At 39.3% G+C, this 9,179-nt stretch overlaps 1 protein-coding gene across 2 annotated transcripts in view; it reads left to right on the top strand.

Annotated features, from left to right (window-relative positions):
• Window positions 1–9,179, top strand: part of SCHIP1 (schwannomin interacting protein 1) — a 1,325,222-nt gene that overhangs the window by 194,616 nt on the left and 1,121,427 nt on the right. The gene's annotated exons all lie outside the window — the stretch shown is intronic.

Genomic DNA, 9,179 nt, shown 5'->3' with positions numbered 1-9,179 from the left:
TTTACTGTTGTGTTGAGTTCAGTTTGCTAGTATTTTGTTGAGGATTTTTAGGCTTACATTCATAAAGGTTATTGATCTGATCTGTAGTTTTTCTTTTCCTTTTTTTTTATAGTGTCTTTGTCTAGATTTGCAATCAGGGTGATGGTAGCCCAGAATAAGTTGATGTTACCATTGTTAGGTGCTTTGTAGGAAGGCCAATGAAAGAAAAAAACACCTTCAACAATATGGATCAACAATGTGACAGTGACAATGGGCTTGTGTATATCAGAGATTATAAAGATGTCACAGGATATGGCCAAATTCAAATCCATTGTTATAGGGCCACTATGAGCTGTAGTTGACTCAATGTTACCTAACAACAAAAATAATGTTGAGGTTTAGGGATCTCTTTGTGCATAATCCATAAGTAGTTGTACTTTGAAAGGTCAGTCACATTACAAACATCGTCCTACCCCCAGTGTGTACATACACTCCACAAGAATGTTTAATACAGTTAACAGATGATAACCTACGAGCACTGGTGGTATAGTTCCTAAGAAAGCCCACTGCTAACCCAAAGCTGGCACCTCTGGCAGCTCTAATCCACCAGTGGCTCCATATGAGAAAGAAGGAAGACTTAAATCATGATACTCTGAACCCTCCAAGCCCCTTCTGTAAGATCAGCAATGAGTCAGTTCTAGCTCAGCAACAATGAATTGAGTATCAAGTGTATGACTCATAATGACTCTATGCACAACACAAAAAATCACTTCTTGCTCCTATGCCATCCACAAGCTTATTGTTGCAGCCACTCCATCAATTTATCTCATTGTGAGTCCTTCTATTTTGTTCTAATCCTCTACTTTACCATGTATGATATCTTTCCAAGCTACTGATAAACATTTCTAATACATTCAAAGTATGTGAGACTTAACACTTTTCATCATTACTCTTAAGGAGGGCTCTGGTTTTACATCCTCCAAGACAAATTAGGTTGTTTTTATGGTGGTGCATAGTATATGCATTATTCTGTAATGGGGTCCTGCCTCATTATATTGAGCAGTCTCACTGAGAGAAGGGACGAGGATTAAATGAAGACATAAAGAGGCTAACACCTATGGCGAGTAGCAGAGTTTATTCCTGAACTCCTGTGTTATATTCTTTTTGCAGTGAACAAAAAACCAACTCAGCCTCAAGGCCGACAATACATTTGTTTTGATATCCCCACCACCTACAAGCAAGGCTTCCAATTAGCAAGCAAGGCCATCAGAACAGAGTCTTTAGGGAGGGACATACCATTCCACACAACCCTGCTTGGCCCTGGGCTTCAACTTGTTTTTGCTCCCCTTCAAACATCTGCACAGTTGAACCTGGCATAAAATGCCTACTTGCTTAAAATGGCTGCAGTATGGCTCACTTTTTGACATCCTGCTTCCTTGAGTTGTTTTCTATCAAGCAGATACTATAGCCAAGATGGAGTTAGTCTTGCTGGTCTTTTGGTACAGGGCTAATCTTGCTTTACAAGTTAGCCAGGCTCCAACAATTCTGAGTATCATAAATAAAGACATCCTAGGTCTCCTAACTCAGTGGGCAGTGTTCAGGAGATGGTTGGAAATACCATAGCTTACTTGGCTCAGGTTCTCATTAGTCCTGAAAGTGATATATTTGTTCTTTAACACTTTAAAGAAGTATCTTCATAGTAGATTTGCCTGATGAAATACATCATTTGACTTCCCCACTGCTGTTTCCGTGAGTGTTGAAATGAATCCAAATTCTATCTAATCTTTGTTGTCAATCTTTTTTCCATCCTACTGTTGGTTCAGCTGTGAGTAGTTTTGTTTTCTTGATGTCGAGGTGTAATTTGTCCTTAAGTCTGAATTTCCACTAACCTTGTATCATCTGCATATCACAGATTATTAATGAATCTTCTTCCAATCTCGATGTCACTTTCATCATATAATTAAGGGTCTTAACTTTTTTTGCTCAGCATACAGGTTGAATAAACACAGTGAAAAAAAATGCAACTTTGAAACACATTTCCCTGGTTTTAATCCATGAAATGCCTTGTTGTTCTTCCTGGTCTGTGTACAGGTTCTATATTAGCACATTAAAGTGTTCTAGAATTCTTGTTCTTTTCATTGTTATCCACAATTTATTATGATATTATGAGCCACATAGATAAATGCTTTTGAATAGTCAATAATAAAGCACAGGTAAACATCTTTCTGATATTAGTTGATTTCCTCTAGATCCATGTGACATTTATAATAATATTTCTTACTTTATGTCATCTTCTGAATTTGACTTGAATTTTTGGCATTTCCTTGCTATGACTACATTGTTGAATGTTTTCTACAATTTTTTGGATCACTTTTTGTTCTGTAGTGGGCATAGATACAGATATATTTTGGTGAATTAGCCAGGTAGTAATCTTCTTTATAACTTGGCATAGATGAACGGGGACATCCAGTCCTGTATCTACTTGTTGAAGTGATTTTTCTACCAGTTTCTAATGAATGTTTCCATTACAACTTGGACTTCTTTTTTTGGTGCCATTGGTTCTTCATAATATTCTACCTACTGAAATTGTTAAGCAGTATATAAGGAGCTGTGCTGTCAAGCCAAATACTCAGAGTTTGAACTCACCAGTTATTCAAGGAAGAATGATGGGCAGTCTCCTCCTGTACAATTCATCGCCTCTGAAAGCCTGCTGGAGAATCAGCTATGAGTCTGTTCCCACTTGACGGCACACAACAAAACAACAATAATATTTAGTACAATAACTGATTTCTTCTGTCTTCTTTTGATATTTCCTAAGTCTTTCAATGTTGTTGTTGTTAAGGGCTGTTGAGTCACTTGCAACTCATAGTGACCCTATATACAGTAAATAGCTCTGTACCCTACTCTATCCTGAACCAACCTATTTGTCCTCAACACAACTATCCCCATTACCTCAGTCACTGAGTCACCCAGGGTTTTTCTCTCTTGTACTGTCTCTCCACCCTCCCAAGCATGATGTCCCTCTCCAAGGACTGATTCCTCTTAAAAACATGTCCAAACTATGTCAGACTGAGCTTCAGAATTCTTGTCTCCAAGGAGCAGCCTGGTTTTACCCTCTCCAGGGTGAAACTGTTTGTTTTTCTACCTGTCCAAGGTACATTCAATGTTCTTTTCCAGCACAACTAAAAGGCATAAATTCTTTTTCTATTATCTCCATTAATTTGCCAACTTTTTGATGTATAGCAAGTAATTGCAAAGACAATGGCCTGGATCAGGCACATCTTAATCTCCAGACTGACATCATTGTTCTTCTGTACTCTGACAAAGTCCCTTTCTATACTTTGCCCATAGCATCTTGCAGCATTGGAATTTTTTACCTTCTTTTGTTCATCTTGAGGAATGTCGAGGGTGCTCTTTCCTTTTGATTTTTCTATGGGTTTGCACATTTCATTGTAATATTTTCCTTAGTCTACTGAAGATGCATTTTGAAATATTTTGTTCAACTCTTCTCCGTTTCTTAAATTCACTTTAACATCACTAAGTTCTAGAGCAAAATTTTAATCTTTTCTGACATCTATTTTGAGCCTTTCTTTCTTGTGTTTTTGAAGGCTTCTTTCTTCATGAATAATGTCTTTAATGTCATCCCACAAATAATCTGGTCTTGTGCCATTAGAGTTCAATGGATCAAAACTATTCTTGAGATGGACACTAAAGTCAAGGTGGGTCTTATTCAAAGTTCTAATTTGGCACATGTAGAATTTTTGCATTTTTTGTAAGCTTCCCCTGGAATTTGCACATGAGTAATCAGTATTCTGTTTCACTAATAGGAGTATGAATTAGCAAAGGAAGGGAACATATTTTTTCTCCCCCAAAAGAAAGCATAATGGGGTAGAAACTGTTGTAGTAGGAGATTGCACTTAATTATTAATTATAAAATGTACCTACACAAGTTAGAACCAATGGTAACCTAATTTAATAATTCTAAATCCACAATGAAACTCTTCTGAAATGTTAACATTTAGATTTTATATAGAAGAATAATATTGAAAAATATAACCAAAGTTATTTTATGAGCAATTAAGCATGAAAGCAGGAAAATGGGATTTAGGAGAAAGCTACATTATCATTAAAATATGATTCAGTGTCTTTTTTAATGGTAATGCCTTTATGCAAGCATCCCTGAAAGATTCTTTGTGTATCTAAGTGTGAAAATTATTTGTTTTGGGAACAAGTATAAAATTACATTTAAAAAACCAACAAAGCTATTGACAATAATTCTTAATCTTATTTTTCTCAATTCTTCTTCATTAATTAGTGAATGGAAGAATTATTTATTAGACACTCAGGTGTTGGTAGAGAGCTCTGGTAGGGGGCTACATAGCTAACTCATAGGGGGCACCTTTCTGATAGATTGAATCCACCAGCTGGGTGGAAAATCTCCCCTTTGCTATTTGCAGCCTCTGAAAACCACTGGAGGGTCAGCTATAGATCAGTTCTGACTTGAATGCAATGAGCATGAGTTTGAGTTTGAGTTGCATTGAGTTGAGTTGGGTTGAGTAGGTGCTAAGGTAGAGGAAAGAGAGTAGTATGGTCTCTATTTTAATGGAGCTTATAGTTTGGTTGACACTCCTGAAAAGGTGGTAAAGTGTGCAAAAATGAATGAATGAAAATCTAACTTTTCATTAAAATCACAATTAAAATAAAAAAAATTCTTTTTTAAATAAAGTCTATATTACAGATTATAGAATCTTAGATCATGAAATGGAACTAGACTAGAAACTCTGGTGTGTGACTTTGAGAAAGTTGCATTACCTCATCCTCATTGCCACTGAGTTAGAACCTCCTCATAACTGACTATCCCACAGATTCTTAAAGGCAGTAAGTTACAGGGGGAATGGTTGTCCATCTTTCTGCCTCAGAGCAGTGGGTGGGCTTCAACCACAAGAGAGGAGCCAGTTTAGGTGCAGCACAATTCCATATAGATCATGCCACTAGAGTTCATAGGTTACCTGCTGACTCATAAGTTATCTGAAATTGTATTACAAATTTGTGTGTGATGCACATAGATATTCGGATGGGGAATGCCATAATGTAATTGACCTTTCAAAATTCCATTGCAACTTTTAAGATTCTACCTCCAACATTTTAGTGATTAAAACTAACCTCCACCTATAGACCCTAGTTTTCCTTTTGGAATGTTCTAAAAGAAGAATAAAATCAGCATAGTTTTCTGAACATGAAAACTAAAGGCTAGATGGTTTATCAAAACAAAAGTGAAAAGAAATATGAAAATGCTATTTAAGAACAGGTTCAATTTCTGTTTCCTGGAGGAGTTTCCATCCACTTGTCTCTTTCCCAGGTGCCTCTGTTGATCTGTTACAATCTTTCTGACAGGACTCAACTTAGTTCTCTTTTGAAGCAGACAGGGTAAAATGGCTGCTGATCCTTCTGGGTTCCTAGCGATTCTGTTGACTTTCTCCAACCTGCACTCCATTGCCAAGGGGTAAGGAGGTTCTATGGTAGTGAGATAAGCCAATATTAAGCCCAATCACCATCCTTGTTCTGCATTGTCTGAGCGTAGGTAGCTGTACAGATTGCTGTGTGTGCCACTTAAGGAAAAGAGGGAGTTAGTCACCCTTCTCTTCAGCTTGGTAATCACAGCTGAGCTCACAGACAAGTAACACAGATTGTTTTTGATGGAGTACCATGGATTTTTAATCAACTCTTACACGTCTAACTGCTTTTCGCCTCTTATCCAATAACTGTTAGTAGATGTAGCATTCTAGGAAATGTTTCATTAACTAAATTATTTTCTGCTAGCTGTTTATTCTTCCCCAGAATTAAATAACTTCTGTTTGAGAGATTTCCTGCTCTATTCAAGATGTAAAGTTGCTCCATCACCTTGAGTTGCACGGAGTTCTGCTCCCTTCTCACAGATCATCTAGCACAAGGCTGTTTACTGAAGGGACTTGGTACCATCTTGAGCATGCCGATAAGAGCCATGAAGGGGCAGGCAGTGGGTGATTATACCCACCTGGGAAACTAAAAAATTTCAGTTTAGTGAGACACAGGTGATTTTCAAGCTCACAGCAGTGATGAAGGTTGACTGCTCTGACCCTTGGATTTCTGGTTTAGTATGTAATGCTCGGCAATAATATGCCCAGAAGTCCACTCATCACCACAAGGTTTGCAATGTCTGACATTAGAAGTACCTGGTTGTGCATCTCTCTTTCTCTCTCTCTGACAGAAAGAAACAGAAAGAGAGGCAGAGATGAAAGTGGGTGGTTGAGCTCTTTCTGTAAAAGAGATATATATTGCTCAATATGAAGACTAATTACAATATAAGCAGAGCAATCACAGTCCTTACTTGTGATTATTTACTGATCTGTAAAGAGTATTTTCACATGTGTTTCACCACATCTTTGGTGGCTGCAACAGTTGAAAGCTAGCCATCTCCCCAGGTTTGAGCTTCTTCATAAAGTTTTCAGAGTTGTAGGATTTCTTACCCAACCACTATGTTTTTCAGAGCGACTGTTACAAGATTTTGTGCATGTGCATAGGGTTTTCAGAGGCCTGCTATTTCAGAAGTGGGTGGCCAATCCTTCTTCCTAGTCTGTCTTAATCTGAATGTTCAGATTTAGAGGAGTATCTGACAGACAAGCAATTTGTGGAGCAGTGAAAGATAAATCCCTTATTGTGGAGTTAAGCATTAGTTACATAACAAATTGTGGCTGATTCTGAGAAGAATGGGAATCCCAGAACATTTAATTGTGCTAATGTGAAACCTAGAGGCAGTAGTCAGAACAGAGCAGGGTAACACTGCATGGTTCAAAATTGGGAAGTGTATACGCCAGGGATGCATCCTATCTCCATAATTTTTCAACATATATGCAGACCAGATTATATGAGAGGCTGGGCTCTATGAGGAGAATTGTGGCATCAGGATTGGTGGAAGATCTATTAACAATCTGCGTTATGCAGATGACACAACCCTGCTTACTGAAACTGAGGAGGACCTCATGCACTTGCTGCGAAGGGTCAAGGACTGCAGCCTTCAGTATGGACTGAGGCTCAATGTCAAGAAGACAAAGATTCTCACCACTGGACCAATTGACAGCGTCAGGATGGATGGCGAAGAGATTGAGATTGTTCACAGCTTCAGTTTGCTCGGCTCCACAGTCAACACTCTTGGCACCAGCAGTCAGGAAATCAAAAGGCGTGTCGCGATGGGAAAGTCTGCTGTTAGGGACCTCTCTAAAGTACTCAGGAGCAACGGTGTCTCTCTGGAGACTAAGGTGCGCCTGATACAGGCCATGGTATTTGCAATCGCTTGTTATGCATCAGAGAGTTGGACTATGACTAGGGAGGACAGAAGGAGAGTGGATGCTTTTGAGCTGTGGTGCTGGAGAAGAGTACTGAATGTACCAAACAGATTCATCTTGGAGAGGATTAAACCAAGCTACTCCTTGGAGGCAAGGATTCTGGGGCTTCGTCTGACATACTTTGGACATGTTGCCAGGAGGGATGGGTCCTTGGAGAGGGACATCATGCTTGGGAGGGTGGAGGGACAGCGCAGGAGGGGAAGACCCTCTATGAGATGGATTGATTCGGTGACTGGGGTAATTGGGATGGGTGTGTCAGAGGCAGTGCGGTTGGCGCAGGATAGAGCAGGGTTTAGGGCTGTTGTGCATAGGGCCGCTATGAGTCGCAAACGACTCGACGGCACATAACAACAACAACAACAGTGTTACAAGACACAGGAAATGCAAGTTTTTGGTTTCACCAAGTCTAAGGCCAGAAATGACACAGTATCATTTCCACCACAGTCTTTGGTTAAAGCCTAAGATTAAAAAGGCAATATTGATCCCATCTGTCAGCAGGAATGCTAATGAACTTGTGGATATTTTTAACATGCCGCAGTGGGTCTCCATGCACGCACCCAGAATGGTCCTCAGGTGTAGGAGAAGGCAAGATCTGTCTATATGGGAGACATTGAATGGAGAGAATTTTCATCAGAGGTATGTGTCTTAAGAGAGCGTGTGACTGGAAGGAGGAGAATGTGATGAAGCAGAAATGTATGCCATATCCTCATGTTACCTTGGTACCTGTCACCTCCCGTGTCCTTGAGTAGCTAACTAACAATTTGAAGGGCAATGGGTTATTATTGTTATGTGTTGTAGAATCAGAATTCATAGCTGACACTCTGCCAGGTTTAAAGAGGCTGTAAATCTCTCGGAAGCAGATTGTCCATCTTTCTCCCTAGGACTAATGAGTGGATTTGAACCACATTTCACGGGGTTGGCAACACCTGTAAGGGGGAGGCAGGCCCCCAGAGTTTCAACAATAGAGTAGCCAGAGGGTAATTTAAATATTTCTAGCGTGCTATCGTGAGAATAGGGCAAGGTTCAGATAATGTTTTTTTCCCAAGGTTGCTAAGACTGGTAGCCCAGTCAATGGCACCTAATAGCACCACCAATGAGCTCTGGTGGTGTAGATCCTTGGTATTTGCATTGCTAACCCAAAGACGGTGCCTTGCCAGCAGTTCAAATCTACCAGCAGCTCCACAGAAGAACGATGGGCAATCTTTTCCCCTGTGCAATCTACAGCCTCAAAAACCCACGAGAGGTTCTGAATTGGTAGCAGTGAGTTGCTCAGCTGTGAGTTGATACTGAGTTGATTGCAATGGATTAAGTCTGAGTTGACTACTAAATTGTAAAACGCTTCAGATTTTCTTGAGCGTTTTTTTAATATATTTTCTGCAGCTTCCTTCTCCAGCATTGAACACCATCTTTAATTCTTTTATAATTTTTTAATTGTGATTTTAAAGAAAGTTTACAGAATTTTTAGATTTCCATTCATTGTTGTGCATTTTCCTACCTATCCCAGGCCCCACAGTTCGCTTTTCTTTTTAAAAAATTCATTCATTGCTGCACAATTACCTCCCCACACCTCCTCAAGACAACTTTGCTATGAACCTCTTATTCCACACTGTTATGCAGATAATGTTTAAACTCCTTTTAAACAATTCTTTCCCTCATCTGTTCCAATGCACTGTTCTTTGTTTACCCTCTCTTTTCTTATTTTTCTTCCAACACCCCTGTCAGTCCTGTTTTATAACAATGGCATTAAGCAGAATTTCTTCTTTTGTGACTGAGATGTTTCACTCAGCATAAAGTCCTTCAGGGTTACTCATTTTATAT

Source organism: Elephantulus edwardii, unplaced genomic scaffold (assembly GCF_000299155.1).
Source record: "Elephantulus edwardii isolate Elephantulus edwardi_28Jun2011 unplaced genomic scaffold, EleEdw1.0 scaffold00060, whole genome shotgun sequence".
In the NCBI taxonomy this organism is placed as follows: Eukaryota; Metazoa; Chordata; class Mammalia; order Macroscelidea; family Macroscelididae; genus Elephantulus; species Elephantulus edwardii.
The sequence above is the reverse complement of the archived record's forward strand: the minus strand, read 5'-3'. Positions and strand labels throughout refer to the sequence as shown.